We start from the raw sequence: 19,801 nt of genomic DNA, 5'->3' as shown, positions 1-19,801 counted from the left end.
TAGTCTGTAGTTTCAAGTAATCACTCACTTAAACACAGGGGTTTGGGGATACCTGTCCATTAGAAACAATGAAATTATGTTTTAACAGTAAGTGTAAGCTGCCTTGAAGGAAGGCATTCATGACGTTAAAGAGTAATAACATCCTGAACTTAACATAAGAAATTGTGCATATTAGAGCATGTTACTTGGTCGGTCTAGCTTGTTTGGTTTTTAGTAGCTAACTGATCTCTCATGAACAGTGTTATGGGATCTCTGATGGCCAAGTAGTTGGGACCATTATTTAATGCATCATCTGAAGGACCATCGTCATCATGAGGCACTGGTTTGTTGGTTTGAATATTGGCATTGGAAAAGTCTGGTCGAGAGGGAAGACTGCTTCCTACGAGTCCAACAACACCAGTGGCAACATCATTATTCCCGGAGGTCTCCTATCCATAACTTCCAATCCACTTAACTGCCCTACCTCAATGTAACCAGTCCCCATAGTGATATATTGATCCACCTAAATATCAATTAAAAAATTAAGGAGATAGTGGTGGCAAAAATTAATAATGGAGCAAATTGGAGAGGCTGCAAATTGAATAGCCTTGTTTTAGTTGAAGGCACACTACTCTTGTCTGAAAAACTGCATGTTTTGTCACAGGCTGTTCATACTTCGACTCAGTATTCCTGATGTCCAAAATCAATATTCATACGGCTTCTCTACTTTCTTCTTCTTTGGCCAAGAGTCTTTTGAAAATAGTAACAACTATTTTATGCAACATTAAAAACACAGCTCATAAAACACAACATATTACATAGGACACAGTATAGAAGGAAAAGTTAGTTTTCTATCAGGCTGCCAGAAGTGTCATTGGCCTTTATTGCTCAAAGAATACGAAAATTAAATTAAACAGACACTGTTTACCCAGATACTGTTTTGTCAATCTATTTTTGTTCAAAATGTTGGAAGTGCTGTAGAAGCTGATGTTCTGGTTTATAGTCCTCTTATCTTTCCATCCTTATGTTTAATTACTGGCCTACAGAACAGTAACAATTGAATTAATCAGTCAAAAAATGTTTTAAACATTTACATTTAATATTTGTTCACAAACGAAAACATGAAAAACTGAGAGATCATTGTCAGATATTGCACAAACAAATCCGGCTAAAATAACATTTCTTTCAACACTTAATATTCATATTAGCTACAGCCTGTAAATACAGTACAGTATGTTGAAATTAGAAGCTTGAAATTTAATTTTAATAATCTTTTAATCATCTGGTTGTTTCTGGTGAGAGCAGAGTTATCCGATATCCATCTCGGTTGTTTGAACTCCAGTTCCAAAGTGTGGAATAGATGTTTGCCACCCGGGAGGCAAGACGATTGTTAATTTCAAGTTTGGAACAATCATTCATTGTTTTCTCTCTGTAAAAGAAGTCTGAAATCATTGTTTCTTTATATTCAGCTTCATAATAATCCCTTACACTTACAGTACATAACGTTTTTCTGGACACTCCACTCAAAGCGCTTTACGGGTAAGGGGGACTTCCCCTCAACCACCACCAGTGTGCAGCCTCCACCTGGAAGGTTTTGATGGCAGCCATAGTGCGCCAGAACACACACCACACATCAGCTATCAGTGGGGAGGACAGCAGAGTGATGAAGCCAATTCATAGATGAGGATCATTAGGAGGCCATGATTGGTAAAGGCCAACAAGAAATTTGGCTAGGACACCGGGGTAACACCCCTACTCTTTGAGAAACACCCTAGGATTTTTAATGACCACAGAGTCAGGGCCTTAGTTTTATACTGTATCTCATCCAAAGGACGGCACCTTTTTCCAGTATAGTGTCCCTGTCACTATACTGGGGCATTAAGACCCACACAGACCGCAGGGTGAGCGCCCCCTACTGGTCCCACTAACACCTCTTCCATCTCTTATAATGCTCTTTTGTGAACTTTGTGCAATGGTAGTCAATTTCTACTTACTGAGCATTGCACATACTGTACATCACATGATGCAAGAAGTCATTGTTCTGCATTTCCCAAGTGTAGTTGCTGCAGAACATGCTTTTCAGCTTCCCAACACTGTTTTACTGGGCTCACTACAATGACTCCTACAGTGCAATGCTAGAAACAAGTGAAATAGGAAAGCTTTCCTAACTTGCCCACTTGTACACCCATTCATGTAAAGGCTCTAAGATACCATACAAGTAGATGAGCACCAGCTAGGAGAGTGGTGTATCTCTCTCACATTACCACAGACCTGCAGAAAGCTGGGAAATCCCAGGAACCACAGTCTCTCTGACGGTGCTCTGCCAATTGTGTGCAATTCCTAAAGGAATCCTGGAAACAGGACACAATCAGCTGATGACAAGACCCAGGCCCAAATGTGGAATATCTAGGCCTGCAGTTCCTAACATGAAAACAAAAAGCTTGTGAACTCTTTGTGAAAGAATAATGTACTAGTAAAAATGTCTGGATGTTTAAGATGTTTTCACATAGTCAGGATGTGTATCAAGCATGGTCTCTTAGGCTTTGGAATTTGATAGTGTTACGGATTTAACTAAATGTATTGGACTGGATGGAGGACAGTTTCATCAGGGTAAAATGTTCAGGATGTTTTCTTTCTTGGGGTGAAAGAAAACTTTATGATTACAATACTAGTCCATTGCAGCCTATTGCATTTCTCCTTATTTCCTACACAGACATACTGGGAACAGTGCACCGATTCATGCTGTTTCAGAGTACTAATCCAAGATTCAAGTAAACTCTAAACATTTTTGTGAAGTTGTTTACAGTAACACTGAAACACTCTGGTGGGTGGTCTTTCTGTCAGGACGAGAAACAAACAGTGACAATGTGGAGACATGTCTGAACAAAAGAGTTCAATATGGCAAAGGAAAGCACTGCCACCAGCCCTGACAGAGCCAAGTATTTAACCAAACCTTTCAACAACAAAGCTGGGCTTTGGGACTTTCTTAGAAAGCTGGGCTGCGTTCAAAGAAATGTATTCAAGGGGAAACACATGACACCTCAATTGCGAGATATTTGCTTTACACAAAGAGATTCTAATGTGTCAAAGAAACTCCCCCGTGAGCAACATCAGTAGCAATATATCAGCAAACATCAGAGGCAGTTTAAAAACTCTAAATTCTTATGAGCCCTAAGTAAAAATAAATATCATTATAATAGGCTAAGCAGTCGGAGTTTTACATTGCACAAACATCATTTGAAGTGTGTCTGCAGTGTACAGGCCTTGATATCGACCTGGAATGACCCACACATGCAGCAACAGATTCTGTGCAGAGGGGACCGCTGGAGAAAATAATTTGGCATTCTTATTTTTAAAGATAAACTGACTTAATTCATTGCTAAGTTCAATAATATTAGAATTGCACTGACGAAATTGAGCTTTCTGCAAACTAGCGATCTCAATAGGATTTGGATGGCAAAATCCCATCTCGAAACTCAAGCTAAAAATGTAATTGAGAAGTGGGGCTATCACGTAATCCCTAAAATGACAGATTGCCTTAATTTCACTGTTAGGTGTGCAAAGGTTTTCTATTTTTAGCTTTTCAGATAAAGTTGGTGTAATTGTGGGACAGCACATCATTCTAAATAAAAAAAAGTACTTTTACTTCATATTTCTTATTTTATTTAATAAATATCATTGACTTTCATTCTCAAATGAAATGATCTGGGGATGCACTTTAAATGACACAAATGGGTATGATAATTTCTTAAAAATATATTTCCCTCTTGCCCCACTGTTTATATAGTTCATTAAGGTTCAGAACTCAGAATTTAACATAACTATTTTCAAGCAGGAACTCATTTGATACAAGTGTGTTATATACAGTATGCTGTCACATGGGACACGCATACTGTAAATTGAATATTAGTCCATGATTATGCTCCAAATCCATTCCACAGAGCCAAGACTGCGGTCATTAGGTAGTAGTCTATAAAATTTAAAGCTGACAATATCAAGACAAGAGCTCTTACTCTTCCTAATCAGGACTGACAACAGGCTGTGTTTTGCCTTCGCTTCAAAATAAATTTGTTCACATTTTAGAGTAGCAGATTCATACACCTACAAACTCTACAGTACATCTTATTGCATTTGACCACAACATACAGTGCCTTACAAAAGTATTCGTACCCTTGCAAGGTTTTAACTTTTTTTGTTGTTTTAAAACTCCTACTTATGACAAGAGGAAATGGCAACTAGTATTTTTATATATTGTACACAACCTGTTCCACATTTTTAAAGTAAAAAAAAAGAAAAAACAATTAAAATGAAAAAAAAATTGAAAACAAATCACGATTCATTGTTCAGTAATGAAAGAAGTATTCAAACCATTTTCTGTGGCAACCCCTCATTAATTAAGGTGCACAAACACACCTTAACAAGTCACTCAATTAGTTGAGTAGCCTCTCTCCGTGTCACGAACCCATGCTTGTGAAAGTAGGGAAGGTGAACTCATGACCTCAATTTTTCTGACATGTCCAGTTTTAGCCTGAACTTTGAATACATAATTGGTACAAATTCTTATTATTCCAGCACCAAAGACTGAACATTCCTGGAACATGAAGGAGTTTTCCAGACAGACATGCAATTTAAAATAAATCTCCTACAACATCTCCTACAGTGGACGAACGTAAGAAAGGCTTCCATCAAGACGAGGAAGTCTGGCCTATTCCTCCTGCTTGTAGCATGTGGATCCAAAATCCAAGTAATTTCTTCTAGGATCTCAGCTAATGATGTTCCCTAACATGAAAAGCCAGAAATGGTGTTCCATTATCTTGCTGTTGATACTTTCTAACTACTTTCAGTCCTTAATGTATTTGTTCTTGATTGACATTTGTCTTCCAAGAGCCTGGATTTCCAATTGCGTTGGCGAACATGGCGATTTCAACTCTGCGTGTCAGGTGCTTTCAAAATTTGGGATAATTTCAGCCCGGCCTCAGTCTTGATATTTTCTTTTCTTGTCCTTGTGCAAAAGACATTAGATTTATTTTAACTTGCCTGTCTGTAAAACTCCCAATGTTCCAGGAATAGTTCTGGCAGCTGTTCGTCCAGAACATTCCTTGAGATTTTTTCTCGAGAAGGAATGCTCATTCTGCAAAAATGGAGACAATATTCTTGTTTAAGGCGGGGTCATTTTTTATGGCTGGGAGAATAATAAAAACATAACTCCATTTGCACTCATGTCTCTTTCCCCCATTCTACAAAAGCCTTCTAGGAGGCATGTTCTTTCACAGAAGAAGAAAGGAAATGGGAAACACTGCCATGCATTCACCTACAGTCCTTCACAATTGACACCATTCTATAGTACGTACGCCATTAAGAAAAAAGAGGAACCACAGTGAGATCCTTGAGGAACTGCGACTGGATTTCCTAAAGGTGGTTCAAATGGTCACTTTGTGGCTAAATTCTTCTGAGCAATATCCCAAGAGATGGATGTCTGTTACACTCAGGTGGGTCAGAGCTGCCAGTCCTCAGATTCCAGGGGAACCGATTGCTTTTGCACAAGGAGCTCGACCCTGCCTGGACCCAGTATAACAGGCTCTCTGGGCCACCTGTCACCAATTAAAGAGCAATCAAACCAGGTACTTAATACCTCCTTGCTGCTGTCCTGGTGCTCTGTTATGGAACTACTCATATCTGGGCAGTTGCTTTCTTGTGCATGAAACAAACTTGATTCTGTTGTCTGCATTAAGGGAGAACTGCAACGCTCTTTTTTTATTTTGGCATTAGAAAGAATCAGCATTGATGAGTGCATTTCAAGCCGCAAATAACATGTACACAGTAATTTGTAAAACCTTCAATTTACAACACAAAATAGATTACATTTCCAGGTTCGCGATTCAGAATGAAGCAACAAAACCTCCGGCAATGTAATGTGACCTGATTACAGTGTAAACAAGCAGGCTTGTGAATACAACTCTTTAAATCCATTACTAATTAGTAATGTAATTACTAATTACATTAGTAACATCGCTCTTGATTTCGAGATGGTTGCAGACAACTGCTGTACAACTCATACATTACATTGGTCATTCTGGAGACTAATTAGCAGGAAGGGCAGCATCACATTGTGATGTGGGAATTGGAATGCATGTTTTCAAAAACATGGCAACTTACTGTACTTTCAAAAAGTTCCCGATTTGGTGCGAACTTTGTAAAATTGTTCTATAATGTCAATGAATTTATTTTGTTACCAAAATGTAATAACTGGTCTGAGAAACTGGGACTGCAGTTCCCCTTTACCTAGTGCCTGTTCCACTCCACAACTATTCCCAAATTATCCTGATCCCGCCAGCCCCGTTTTCTGAATCTGTACTGGGACAACTGGGACAGTGGAAGTCCTGTTTGTCCAGTCAATTCTCAGTCAGCTCTCACCTGCACAACCTCAGCTTGACAGGTACAGGTACTGTGATGTCAAGAGTCAAACTGCTGGTGAATTGGACTATCAATCATAATTATCTTAAGAAAAAAAAAAGTATATTTATCTCAGCAACTCAGCATTGCCCTGCTTTCAACACAGTGCCATTAGTAATGCTCCAAAAGCTCAGAAAGAAGTTCAGGGAAGCCCTTTTGTGCATTATTTCAAGAGGTGACAGTTACTGAGAGAAGAGTGTCCCATTCTGAGGAGCCACAATAATTGAATGTATCCTGACCGATTGTCTCATGGAGGTTAATTTAGTTTATTTTACGAATATATTAGGTGATAAATTCCTGGAAAACATTAAAACCTAGTATTCTGGAACATTTAATATTTATAAATTACAAAATCTTCACACTTTGAAGTATGTATGATTTCATACGGATACCATGTATGAAATAGTTCCTTATAATAAACCCCAGCTTATACTGTATATTGACTGATATTGAATGCATGACACCATACATATCTATGCCTGACTTATTTGCTCTTGCCTAACTCTTACTTTTAACTTGTAAAGGTAATAATAATGCATTGGTTTTATATCAGTTCTCATCCATGTAAGGTGATAGTACTTAATCGGGTTTAAAAAAAACAACTGTTTTCAACAAAGCAAAACTGAGCAGTAGGCATGTGGCAAAGACATTTCTAATGGGACGTGGATGAAAGGAGAACTGTAATCTTTATAACAGATCATATTTATAAAAAAACAGGTCTAGACAACACCTGTCCAATGGAACAGCTATGTGCATGTTCTATTCGCTCGTGATGTGCTGAAAAATATCCTCAACGGAACTTTGCTGTATCATTTCCCATGGTCACTAAGTAGATCCTAGGGGCATTACATCTCAAAAGCCATTATGCCTGTGCTCTTAAATTAAGATAGATAGATAATTAATTAATCCCATAGGTAAATTGATGAAAAGGTGAGAATTAAAAAGGTTAAAGAATTGATCATTTAATTCCATAAACATCAACTTAGTTCTCAATAACATTTCCCTTTGAAAAGAAATCAAAGTACAACTGCATGTTAAAAAAGGCTAGAATACATTTTTGACTGCAAGTTTCCAGTCACTAAATAAGACCCTTTTTAAAGATTCAGATGAAGAAAACGGAGGCTCCAATTTGCCATTTTTTGGTTTTAACTTCAGAAAATGTTTTGCATGCCTCTCATCAACATCAACTTCAAGCTCAGTGGATCAGGTCTCAAACAGCAGGAGACTGATTTGTCTGCTTCACAAAATCCAAGTGCTCTCATTGGCTACCGCAGAAATAAATCCAGGTTTTCAGCAGCCCTGCTAAATATTCTCTTCTTTCCAAATTATGCTATCTTCATGCTAAACCTTTTACAGTTATACATTTCCCCATGTGGAACTGACTTTTGCACTACCATCTCTTACACCTCATTGGAGGTAATCACTACCATCTTCCATATAATAGGTCCCCCATTGCCCACAGGAGAGATCGGAATACCAACCTCAATGACAACACTGGTAGCTCAAAAGCTCCCATGAAGACAGACAGTACATGTTTGGTTCATCGTCACATAGCAGTTCTTGGAAAACACCCTGGGTTCAAGCTTAACTTGCCCTTTAAGAGCTTAAACAGCTGTGGACCACCACCACTAGGAGAATCCCAGTTACAGCTTGCCAATGACACAATCAAAACAGGAACATCTTAATGTTAAGACTACACCCTTGCGCATGAATCAGTTTACTGGCCGAACTGTTTGGAAATTCACCTCTGTAGGTTTTATGAAGCAGTTGTGGTTTGTTCTTTTAAAAACAGAATTTCCAGATGACAACAATTGAAATTATGCTTGGACTAAAGCTTTACAGCTGTCTTTGGTATTAAGAACATCTTCTTTGATGTTCTAGCAACAGAACCAGATAGCTGGAGTCAGGTCAGTTGAAACAAATCAGAATTGTAGTGCTTTAGTAATGTTGATTGAAATGCATTATTGTTGCCAAGAAAACTTGACAGTTTTTAATCACTAGGTAACTGGGTGATTTTGAAATGCATAGAGAAGAAAATAGAAATTATAATTTCACTTACATTTAAAAAAAAATCTGAAAATTGGATGGATACACGCAAAGAATAAAATAGAACTGTAATATACAGCTACTATTGTGCAAAGTTACAAATGGTAGTTACAATTTTCTGCAAGTCTCTACTGTCGATTCTATTACTGTGAAAGATCCCCATTTTAGATAGCGTGGCAAGGGGTCTCCACACGAACCGTAACTATCTTCCCTGCATAGCAGTGGCAATAACCTCTCGGTCGATTCCGGTTGGCCAGGTACGCTCATTAACCGTTTTCTTATTTACCGGCGTCCCGACCCGGAAAACGACCGAAGCCGCTACCAGTTTTATCTCGCTATAAGTCCTCTCTGACTTGGAGTAACTGCTTTTATAGGGAACTAAAGTCACCAGGTGCAGCTAGTTCAGTGATTTCCCCGTGAGAATCCGAAGAATGGGCTTCTCCTAAATTGGATGACCCCATTCCTGGAGAATTCACCCGTGTTTTAACCGTTGCTCTGCTACAATTAAATTACGTTATAACATCATCTACCTCTTTCAATATGAAATAGAAGATATAAGCAGCAGCCAATATGTTGTGTTGTAGTACTGTAGCTCATCTATCACATTTTACCGTCATTTACCAGTCAAATCTATTTGACTTTGTCAGCTGATTCCTGTCGTTAACGTCCTTTGTTCATCTTTATGCATACACAAACTAAAAGACTATTTTTCTACTACATAAAAGAGATCTAGAAGTATTAACTGCTATCTTAAAATAAAATGCATAAACTTTTGTTTACAAATCTCCATAAATATGGTTTTCTGCATAAAGAAGGGAAAACATTTTACACATTAGTACATACTGTGAGCAATTTGGAATTGAGTTTCAGAATGCATTTAGCTTTTCTTTTCATTGCAAAAAACGCATTCTTGTATAGTAAGATATGAACTGCAAACCATTAGAACAAATTTTTACTTTTTTTTACTGTGTTAGATTCTTGACACTTTACTGACACTTTAATTATTTTGGAAAGTGTATGACATTCAATAATAGGAGTTTAATCAGATCTAAATTTCTCTCAACAGAGGCTATTTTGTTTCATGAGTTGAATGCCTTTTAAGATGCAAATGTTCTAAGATTAAATGTATGTGTGTTTGAAATATTGCTCGCCAGTGATAACAAAATACTGTGAGGAATGTCAGTTCTTTCAGTCTTTGGCAGTTCTTTAAATATTTCATCTGGATCTTGATAAAATTTCAGAAAACATATGTTAATAATGAAAGGGTCTAATTTCTTCTTCACCTTTTATCTTCTCACTTTTCGGCCTCCCTGTCCAGCAACTGAGCAACTGTCCAAGACATCCCGCATATATTTTAAAAAATGATAGATAACTTAATGAGGTGTGTCGTAGAGGAATGAAGCTCCAGACGAGCTTCAGAGGCCCTGCTGCAATCATAACAACAAAGAGCACTCTGCCACAGATGCAGACAGCACCCTGTACAAGCCAGCCATGTCCGCATCCTTCACATCAGACAGTTGAACAGATTGCAATGGCTCCTACCGATAAAAATAAAAAAAATCCTGTACCTTATTAAAATGGAAATAGGCATCCGAATCAGACCAGTATTCGGGTCTTGTGATTTAGTCAAATTCTGTATATTTCTGCTGCACTGGTTGGCCAAGATAATATGACAATTGGCACCAAACCCCATTTCATAATACGCTCAAGTTGACAAGCGAACAAAAACTGGTGTTTAGAATTGAGGTAAACAGAAGTACAGTAATAGCAATTTTCTTTTTTGGTGTGTTGCATCGGTTACCTGTCTGTTTTACAGGGATTACATAAACTAGTAAGAGCTAAAGAAAAAGCTGCAAAATAAAGGAAGCTATTAGGTCCATCTAGCTGGTTTTGGTTGAAAGCAGCTAATATATCCAAGTCTGATCCAGCCATTTCGTCAAGTAAGCCTGCTTAATGGCTTCAATAATATGGCTGGTTAACTTGTTCAAGACTCCTCTTCTCTAAATTCATCTGTTACCCAGCCTGGATTACCTACAGGTTAATAGGTTACTATGTAGGCTAGTTAGCTTCAGCCTTCTTCAATAAGAGGTTTTGTCATGTTGTGCGAATCCTTCTGCAAACGAAATGAAACGTGCCCTCGTAGATTGTAATTTTGTGAGCCTGGTCACATCTTTAATGCTGTCCAACAAGGATATCCTAGGTCTTCTTTTCTGAGAATGGCAAACATTGTACCTTTAATCACGCCTTTTTCTAAAATAACATCCTTGCACCGCAAAAACATGACCATAATATTTTCAGGCTTTTCCAAGACCCATTAATTAGTTTTCTTGGATTAAAAAAAACAGCTTTGGGATGTGTGTGGCATCCATAAAGATTGAGGACGTTTGAAAGTCTTCCTCTCCAGAAGTGAAATGAATAAATAATTGCAGGAATTTTGGTTGTGCTGGAAAGTTGTCTCGGCATTCCAGATAAAAGTACTTTCCAGCCCAAGTGGTTTGGAACAGTTGTTCCTGAGTCATGCAGTGATTCAGTCCTTTTTTTTCAAAGGCTCAAAAGGCAGAGGCTGAGAGATTTATGAAAGAATAGATTCTTTCCAACACCGTGAACATCTGTCTGATAGCATAAGGTCATCAATGTTTTTTTAAAAAGAGAGACTTTGCAGCTTTTTGTATGTTCTTGTTTTATGCAATTATGAGCTTTAACCATTCTATCTTTGCATTTTCTGGGCATGGCTTGGACAAGGGACAAGGGACTGTCTTATGCTACTGGGTTGTATGCTTGTAGCACTATTTAACTAATATTCATATAGACATCGTATATAAGATAGGGCATATTCAGGCCTGTTGAATGCTACCACCTATTGGGAAAACCTAATAATTGTACCTACTGGGTATATTGAAGCATAAAATTAAATAATATATACTGATAAAAATTCAACTATATAATAATTATATTATATGTCTTCAGGCTAACAGAATATTTTATTAATGCTGAGAGAGAAATTTGGTATTTCTCTAGTGTAACCCTGAACCATGAAGAAAGACAAAGGTGCTTTTTCCTGTTTAGCCATAAGGGAAAGTGTAACATGTTTTCCCTCTTTAACCTACAGGACAGCAACCTGCCTCTGCCTTTAAACCTATAGGAACTATAACCCTTTTCCCCTGGCAAAACTGTAACCCTGATAATAGGCTCACTCCACTTCTCTGGTGTTCCTAACCTTTTTTATTGAGACGCCAGATTGAAACAAACCACACCAGCTATTTAATCTTCCCTTATGTGAATGCCTGCACTTATTCATCTCTTCTGACTAGTCTCACGCCACATGACCATAGCTCAACTCGACAAGTGCAGAGACACAGCTGCTCTATTACATATTATTATATTTAAAGAAAAATGCTTAAAATGACCGCTTGTCCTGTGTGGTGCAAGTAATCTTTTCTGATTGCTCTTATGAAAGCTTGCTTTAAATAATTTTAGTTTAAATCAATTAATAGAACACCATGTCATTGACAAAGTCCAGTATAGTAAAGCAGAATAATGGCAAGCTGAAACTGTAGTAAACTGTAGCCCTACTACTGTAAATGCTGCTGTAAAATCATGCACAATGTGCAGAGTCCTATGGTAAATTATCATAGGCAAATTTCCATGAGCTTGGTTAAGGTTTTCAGTACACACTACTTAATAAATTGCCACTGTTTGTTCATGGTCTTCCCAAGTGTTTTCTTTCCAAACGTGTTCACGCATTTAGTCCATCAACTGAGCAAGTTGTTTGGACAAATGCCTAGACAATTTATTCTGTGGTAAGTATTTTTGCACAGGATTTTACAATCGCACAAACTGAACACATTTTAATTAAAGATCACAGTAAAGCATGTTTTAATTTCAAAACAGATCCTTTGTGGTCTGTGCTTTTACAACTAGTCTTGTGTGAAAAACACATGATTATGCATTTCCTGAGGTCTTATATTAGACCAATGTTTCTGTACCGAAGTACAATAAAACCAGTTCAAACATTTTTTTCTGCAACTGACACTTTGCACCTGAACTGCTTTGTATTTATATTAACAGCATGAATGAGGAACGTTTCACTCTCCAAGTCTGTAAAATGCAAATTTCCCAATTGTATAATACCTGCATTGCAGGAACATTTATTTACAGGTGACAATGTCAAGGAATATACTTAAATATATACTCAATATACTCAAAGACCAAGACAGATAAATGACAGGAATTTTAGTATATAACAACTTAAATAGGGACCATTCACAGACACATACACTAAGTGGGCAACCAGAACACACACTTCAGTGCACAGATGAGTAATTGGGATACAGGTTCTGTGCATTCCATGGCAAACACAGCACATCATTTTCAAAGGCTGGCAAAGTATTTCAGCAAGGGGGAGAATTTGTTGAGCCTGTTTAAAAAAAAAAATAGCTCACCAGTTTTTCAGCTAGACTCCTGGTGGGTAAAACTCTCTGTAGTATTTGCTGAAGACAACCTTAAATAAGTCTGTCTGGAGAGAGGAATGCCTGGAGGTGAATGAGATTTTATCTGAGGCACATGTGGTGAATCCGTGATGTAGACCACTGGAACAAAAAACTGGGGCACCCTGAGGCCCTCAAATTCCACATAGATGCCACAAGTGATTTGGGCCTTTCTATCTCCATGAGCAACTTATTCCAAAACCATAGAAATATTTCCTCCGAATCACAAAAACGTCCTAGTTGTTCTAATTCATTGCTTGAAATGGATCAGGTGCCGGAGGCTTAGCTGAGCTGCCCCTGTATCTCCATCGCTCAAACTCCAATCCAGCTGGCATTAGCAATAATAAAATGGAAAGACCTATTTGTCTGAATGTACTTTTTTGTTGTGATTTGCTTATTACTGAAGCATCCATTACTCGTATGCTGAATGAGTATCCTGTCTGAATGTTGGTATTGCACTTGGGATGTCTTGGACATGTGGGGCACTATATAAATAATTTTGCACAGCACATGTGTTGACATTTTCCTCTGATTTCAATTACTCTGTTTGTGTGACTATTGCATGTGTCACTGGCTAATAGAAGCTTTTCATCCCTGGATAAACATTAAGCCTAACCCTTCACAGTAAAATAACACGAAATGAGAGTTTGGCCTTAGGAGCACTGTAACTTTCAAATTCTGTATTAAATGTTTGAGGAGAAAATAATTCTCAGTTTCTGATAGAATTGTTCAGAAAAATGACATGCAAGGGTCACAGATGTGTTTGCTCTCAAAAATGGTAAGTTAAGTGGAAAAAAATGAAAGTAATTGAACTGACTAATTTGAATTGTAAAAAAACTCTGGCAATCTGGTTTCTATTACTACAGAACAAAACAAACATGGCTAAAATAATGCCTGTTGATTTTAGAGACCCCAAAATGAAAAGTAAAAGCTTGGGGCTCATTGCTCATATTTCAAAGCCCAGATATCCTATCATTTGAGACATCATAAAGAAACACGAACAAACATTGTTTTGCACAAAGCAACCAGAATACAAGCAAATCTGACCGCATTTTGAGGACAGCAGCTCTACATACAATTTATCATTTCAAATCAATAAGACAGAAATTTTATTTCACATAGCTCGGTCGCTCTGCTATTTATTTTTCAGTGCCGTGCAGTTGCAGAGAGTTCTACTTTGTGTGCAGAATGAAACCAACACATTTGAATAAAGCTCAGACTGCCAGTTTTCAACAGGGGAAGCACTGTAAAGGCCTGCAGTCAAGTTATGCCAGTCTGGAATAATAGGAGGCTTTGTGGTAATTAGGGAGGTTGTGGAAGGTAGATATTTGAGGGAAAGAAGGGTGGAGGCTCAGGGAGGTACAGTATGTCTTCGCTAAGATACAGAGAATTTCAGTTCTCAAATTCAGACACCCGCCTGCGCGATTTCAACAACTCCACTGCTGCAGGGTCTTATTACAAGCAAAGTTCAGCATGATGTGCTTATTTAAAATGTTTCACATGCTTTCATTAATAGAATCAAGGTTATACAGCAAAGGATTGTACTGCAATATACTTAAACGGTCTCTCACTAAAGATGTCAGAAATTGTTGCCGCCAGCAGATTTCCTTTTCAGCGTGGCATTATGAAGTTCTGGTTGCCCGGCAAAATATTTTGAAGACCTTCACAAAATAAAATGTTGATCATCTGGCAAAGAACCCCCGTCGCCTCACCAGAGGATTCAGCACCGCAAAATATATAGGCCCCGATGAAAACTGGCAACCACAGCACACATGCTGGTCCAAACCTCACAGATTATAAAAAGTCTGTGTTTACTTTGTTTCTTTACCTCAGAGCTGAAGATGTTCGATTGAGGTTGCATAGGAAGCCATGCAAGGAAGGGATCCGGGTATTTATGGAGTTTCATCTATGTCCTCATCGAGACAATGAGCTGAAGTGATAGAAAGGCTGAACATCATTCTGAATAAATAGCAAAAACTGTGTGGAAATATAAATCAAGGAAATAATAATAATTCCTTTACACTGGACACTCCACTCAAAGCACTTTACAGGTAATGGGGAATCCCACTCTCACCACTAATGTGCAGCCCCACCTGGATGACACAACAGCAGCCATAGTGAGCCAGAATGCTCACCACACATCAGCTGTCAGTAGGGAGGAGAACAGAGCGATAAAGTCAATTCATAGATGGGGATTATTAGGAGGCCATGATTGGGAAAGGCCAATGGGAAATTTGGCAAGGGTAATACCTTTACTCTTTTCGAGATACGCCCTGGGATTTTTAATGGCCACAGAGAGTCAGGACCTCGGTTTAACGTCTCATCCGAAGGACGGAGTTTTTTTCCAGAATAGTGTCCCCATCACTGGGACATTAGGACCCACACAGACTGCAGAGTGAGTGCCCCCTACTGTCCCCTCTAATACCTCTTCAAAAATCAAGGAAAGTTTTATTGTGTAGTAACTAGGGACAACAACATCCAAAAACTATATGCTTTGTGAATGTTTGGAATACCTGGTTTGGCTTAACCTGCTTGGTTAATGGGTATCCTCCTGGCTATAGGACAAGGAATCTCGAACCCTATTAAGAAGGATGAATCAAGGAGCAGCTGCAAGGTAGAAGTGGGGTGGTGGAGGGATGTAAAGGGAGACATTTGTGTTTGATATATAAAGCTAATTTCATAATGAAGGTGATTAGGTACAGGTCTGTGTGATCCCTCCCAAACGTTAATAATTAACTTCAATTTAGTGAGACCTCATTTAGATTATTTTATTTGGTCACTAATTGCCACTACCAGGATATTTTAACCCTAAAGGAAAAGCTATAAAATTCCAAATGTCTCAAAGGTAGTGACAAGACAGCACTGTTATTTATTTGCTGGATGTACTTTTCAGAAATAGAGAAAGTGCAGTCAATCTTTTGGTTCTTTGGAAACACAAACCCAACCTGTCTGATGTTATTTTGTCCATATGGGGGTGATATAGGATTCCTTTCCAAATGAAAGGTAGCCACCACTGTAAATATCTCTTTTATACCCTGGAAAAGAGTGAAATGTTTAGATATGGATGCTGTCAGAAGAAAAAAATCGTTTAAAAGGGTATTGTAATATCTACAGAGGCTTGGTAACATTAAAAAAATACTCAGGCTTGAAAGAATAACTGTTAATTATAGATCTTGGCCCCCAGATAATTTAATGCTGTCCTTTTGCAAGACAGCTGCCCGCATTAAAATTATCAGGGCAAGATCAGCGTTACTGGTCAGTATGATTGCTATTCATTCCTGGCACAGATTGTGCAAGAAGGAGTCCTGGAAAATGGGTTCATTGGAATGTTTGCACAGGGAAATGTCAATGATAGCCCACACATGCTCAATGGAGTTCATGTCTGGTTTTGGAGACATGAAGTGATGCCCTCTCCTTACCTTGTTTTCTAAGACGGTTTTTGTTGGGTGAGACGCGATTTAGATTTATTTTTTTTCCAATTTGCTCATACCAGTTTCAGAAATAAAATTTGAATCCAGGGCAGTTTTGGCTTCAGCCTGTGTTTCAAACCTTAAGGACACAAACAAAAACAATACAGAAAATATGGTCTTAGAACTGCTTCTTTTAACCTGGGCGCAGAAGGTGGGGCACCTCATGTTTTAATGTTTTGCCGTAGGTAATAATGTCAGTACAGTCCTTTTGATAACTGAAAGGTAAAACTGCCATTAGACACTAAACTCTATTTTTAAATCATGTACGCCTGCAAAATGCCTTACAGGCAATTTTGAGAAATTTGGGAGCTGTTGTTACAGCAGTAGTTGGTTAATAGGCTATATAAGTGATGCTCTATAATGGGTGAGTGGTTTGGCACCACTTGCAGAACACTCAGCACAAACAAACAGCACTTCAGTTGCCAGTTTATTGGCAACCTTTGATCGAACAAAAAGAAATAAACAAAAAAAGAGGGGGTTTTTGTGAGGCTCAGCAAAAGGTACTCCGAATAATGAAAGGGCTGGCAGGCACAAAGTAAAACGCAAACGAAATGTTAAGGCATGGGTCCAAGACATGCTTCCAGTCCACAAAAGCACATGCAGAATCAAAGGTTTTGCTTGCCTGGGTGGGTTTCCTTTTTTACGGTTTCTCAACCCACAGGTATGTATCCTTCACACCCCTCTGGCAGCTCTCTGAAGTAGAGAATAGGCAACCAGGAGCTATCCCGCCACACTCCCGAGACATTGTCTCTGTCTCCGAGGTCAAGGTTCTCCGGAGCGGCTGTTCCATAAGGGATTCTCCGTGGGGTGACATTTGAGTCATCACATCTTTTCAAAAGGTCATAGTGTCAGCTCGTCTTAGGATAGAGATGCCAGCAGCTATATCACCCTGCAGCTCACAAACAGCAACCCACTGAAGCCCAGCAGGTGTGAGCCTGGCCAGTTCCTGGATGGGAGACCACCTGGGAAAGCTAATTTTGCTGCTGGAAGACATGTTAACTTCTTCCTACAAAAGAGCAGGATTACCCAAGCATCCGGGCCAAATTTCCCATTGGCCTTTACCAGTTTTGGCCTCCTAATAATCCCCATCTATGAATTGGCTTTATCACTCTGTTCTCCTCCCTACTGACAGCTGATGTGTGGTGAGCGTTCTGGCGCACTATGGCTGCCGTCGCATCATCCAGGTGGGGCTGCACATTGGTGGTGGTGGAGGGGAGTCCCCATTACCTGTAAAGTGCTTTGAGTGGAGTGTCCAGAAATGTGCACATTAAGTGTAAGGAGTTATTAATTTTGATAAATTTAGACAACTGTTCTCCTTACCATAGAGCTGTCTGGCATTTTCCGTTTAGGAATCAACAGTGAACACACAATTCAGGAGACAGGTGGAAACTCCAGAGAAATTAATTTCCTGGGAATAGGAGGTATGTCCTTACACAGAAGGATTGTGGAAGACAAGGACAAATTGGCCACCCAGCTGAAAGCTGATACATTATCTTATTCAAAATTCTAAAGGACTGTAGCCCTCTTACCTTTTCTTATAACAAACAAACACCCCAAAAGTTAAAAAAAATGCATAAGAAGGCAATAAAACCATACAGTATATTGCTTCTTTCAAATACCATTATTTGAAGTCTCTTGAGCAATCTTTTGGAGTCTTTTTCAGTTCCTAGTATAAAGTATTCTGTTTGCTCATTAACATTGAAGTTACAAGTTCTGTGTGCCATATTGTCGGCTTTGTTTTATTAAGACCAAAAAAAGCCAGGTTTTAATAGTTACATTCTGTCTATAAGATGCACTACTGAGACTGCAAAGAGACTGCAGAGTTCTCGCAGTTCACTGATCAATATTTTTCTTTATTTATTTTCTGAGGTTATAATACATAAAAGACATCTGGAAGCTAGCCTGGGGTACCTCGTTTCCAATTCCAGGAAAAAATCTAAGTGCCTGATCTGATAAAAATCTTCTCCCAGGTTGAAGAATTTCTGGTTGTTGTTGTTTTTTTTCCCAAGCTATCGGGGAGGTTTGGAGCAGTCAAAGTTCTGCAATAACAGGATAACCGCTGGCTGAAAAATGGGAAAAATTTGTCACATTTTTTTAAGTCTGTCATTTTACTGATCATTATTTGTAAATGGTTCATATGAGGTGATTGTAAAGACTAATAGAAAAACAAAGGATTTGTTCAGCAAGCTACATTGTTTCGTATTAGTATTTTGGATTAGTGGACACTCTAAGAGATTTTAAGTGGGCAATATGTTAAAAGGGGGCCATCAAACTAATTATGGGGGACAAAACAACTAAGCTAACCAAAAAAAATGAATGGTTGCAAACTAATAACAACAGTATGGAAATACATTGGTCATAAATCTTCATGAATCTCTTAAGGCCAGGCTTTCTGGACATGATGTTGAGACTTACCAAACCACATAAACTATTTTCTTCTTTATAACAAGCTTCCTATTAAATGTTCTAGTTATTATTTTTTTTTCCATTAAAGAGGCCGTAAAAGCAAGAGTTATGTACCTCACGGAGAGTGAAAGGAAAGAAACCCTTTCTTTTCAGGACAAGTGTTTTTTCTGGCAGAACAATAAAAACATCTAACAAACCACAAGTGAATTGTTCAGAAAATTAAGTACACCTTCTATGTTCTTTATTGATATGACTTCTAGAAAACCTTGATTATTATTAGATAAGATCCCCTTATTGGCCACATACAATTTGCCTTTTCGCATACCCCAGCTTGCTCTCCATGAGACACACAGACAGGGAGAGAGAAGCTTGGGATCAGAGCGCAGGGTCAGCCATTTATACAGCGCCCCTGGAGCAGTTGGGGTTCAGGGCCTGCTCAGGGGCTCAACACAGTAGGATTCCTTTGCCAGCAACGGGATACGAACCGGCAACCTTCCAGCCACAGGCGCAGATCCATAGCCACAGAGCCACACCATGCATCTTTATTTGTTAATAAAGTCTTTTATAATCTCTCACACTTGTCTCTTTGCAAGATATCAAGTCAAACTCACTTTAATTTTTTTCTAGAATCCCTTTAAATGGGAATTTGATTCATCAGCAGAGCTTGAATTATAATCATCATTTAATTTTTACCACTTTTATTTCACCAGTAACCACTTTTATCACTTTTATTGCACAAAGGAACTCAACAGCAACAAGAACAAATGTTAAAGACATCAGGTTTTCTGCACTGTACAGATGTGGAATGAAATTGCACTGGATTTACTTGGAAATGCATGAAAATGTGTAGATTTGGAAATGGAAAGAACGTGCAAACTTATTTTTCTAGTACATAATAATAAAAATAACTATTTTTATTGTTGTTGTTAACTTTAGTGTGATGACCATAATTCCAGTTGA

The 19,801-nt window shown here is 38.4% G+C and overlaps 1 protein-coding gene across 3 annotated transcripts in view; it reads left to right on the top strand.

Moving 5' to 3' along the window:
* Positions 1 to 19,801, top strand: part of cdk15 (cyclin-dependent kinase 15) — a 140,153-nt gene that overhangs the window by 90,613 nt on the left and 29,739 nt on the right. The gene's annotated exons all lie outside the window — the stretch shown is intronic.

Source organism: Lepisosteus oculatus, chromosome 12 (genome assembly GCF_040954835.1).
Source record: "Lepisosteus oculatus isolate fLepOcu1 chromosome 12, fLepOcu1.hap2, whole genome shotgun sequence".
Lineage (NCBI taxonomy): Eukaryota > Metazoa > Chordata > Actinopteri > Semionotiformes > Lepisosteidae > Lepisosteus > Lepisosteus oculatus.
The sequence above is the reverse complement of the archived record's forward strand: the minus strand, read 5'-3'. Positions and strand labels throughout refer to the sequence as shown.